Source organism: Lathyrus oleraceus, chromosome 3 (genome assembly GCF_024323335.1).
Source record: "Lathyrus oleraceus cultivar Zhongwan6 chromosome 3, CAAS_Psat_ZW6_1.0, whole genome shotgun sequence".
Lineage (NCBI taxonomy): Eukaryota > Viridiplantae > Streptophyta > Magnoliopsida > Fabales > Fabaceae > Lathyrus > Lathyrus oleraceus.
Genome location: NC_066581.1, coordinates 320,183,459 through 320,185,150, shown reverse-complemented (window position 1 = coordinate 320,185,150; position 1,692 = coordinate 320,183,459). Strand labels below are relative to the sequence as shown.

At 40.8% G+C, this 1,692-nt stretch overlaps 1 pseudogene; it reads right to left on the bottom strand.

Moving 5' to 3' along the window:
* Window positions 1-1,118: 1,118 nt before the first annotated feature.
* LOC127133824 (uncharacterized) lies at window positions 1,119-1,218 on the bottom strand (annotated as a pseudogene).
* Window positions 1,219-1,692: the final 474 nt, after the last annotated feature.

The following is a 1,692-nucleotide window of genomic DNA, read 5'->3' as shown; positions in this document are numbered from 1 at the left end:
GATAAGGGTGTTTAAAACGGTCAGTATTTTCTTAAAAGGAGTTTCTGCAACTTTATTGTTTTCAAAATATGGTTTTTGACTTAATTATAAGTGACAGCTACATTAATATAAAATCATGGTTTATTCAACAGAGCGAGAGTTTGAGATAAAACCTTTAACCAATAAAGTTAACCGAAACGATTCATTTTAAAACCAAGAAACCGACAAAGACTTGATTCCCTAGTTTTGACGAACTACATACCGATATCCGTTTCATTTATATTTAATCTAGATATTAGTTTAGCTCTTAGTTTTTCCCCAAACAATCAAACATTTTCACCTTAGATTTACGTAGTAACCTTAGATAACGGTATATCGATTCATAAGTCCCTGTGGGATCGATATCTTTTAAAACTACGCGATAGAACTGTGCACTTGCAGTTTGTATCCCATTCTCGACTCACCCAGTCGAGCGACCAAGTTTTTGGCGCCGTTGCCGGGGACTTTTATTCAATCGATATCGTAACTCTTCCGTTACGCTGTAGAGACTAAGGTTTCTTTTTCTTCTATTTTCTTTCTTTCGTTGATTTGTATGCCACGCACTCGCTCACAAGGCGAACCGCTCTATTTACGAATCAACGATATCGAACTATATCTCCGAGTCTTACGACGAATTCGGGAATATCGTGCTGCGAACAATCTCCCTCCTGTAGACCTCCCTGATTTCAAAAACATTTTTCCTTCGATACCCGAGATGGCAGAACCAGCTCGTGCTCTTAGAGATTACGCCGCTCCATCGCAAGATGAACCGCATTCAAGTATTGCTCCGCCCGCGATCGAAGCAAACAACTTTGAACTTAAACCTTCGCTGTTGCAGGCTGTGCAACAGAACCAATTCTCTGGAAATCTTACCGAAGATCCAAACCTTCATTTATCCGTATTTGTCCAATACGCTGATACTGTTAAAGCTAATGGTGTCACTTCAGAGGCAATTCGACTTCGTCTTTTTCCTTTCTCATTAAGAGATAGCGCTAGAAGATGGCTTCAATCACTTCCTTCCAACTCAGTCACCACATGGAACGAGTTGAAGAAAGTTTTTCTTGCCCGATATTTTCCGCCAAGCAAAACAGCTATGTTAAGAGCCCAGATAAACGGATTTAAACAGAAAGACAACGAGTCTCTTTTCGAAGCATGGGAAAGATACAAAGACATGATGAGACTTTGCCCACACCATGGTTTGGAAGACTGGTTAGTAATTCACACATTTTATAATGGTCTCTTATACAACACAAGGTTAACAATAGACGCCGCTGCAGGTGGTGCACTAATGAACAAACCCTATGTTGATGCTTACCAGCTTATCGAGAGCATGGCCCAAAACCACTATCAGTGGGGAACCGAACGAACAACGGTGGAAAAACCTCAACCGAAAACTGGCATGTACGAGATAAGTAACCTTGATCACGTCAATGCAAAAGTGGATGCTTTGGTCCAAAAATTGAAAGTTTAAATGTATCACCTCCAGCCGCCGTGGTTGCTATAACTCAGAATTGCGAGGTCTGTGGAATCCAAGGCCACACTCCTGCGGAATGTCAACTCTTGACTGGAATCCAAGCAGAGCAAGTAAACTATGCTCAAGGAAGCCCCTATTCGAATACCTATAACCCAAATTGGAAGAACCATCCAAACTTTTCATATAAGAGTAATAATGCT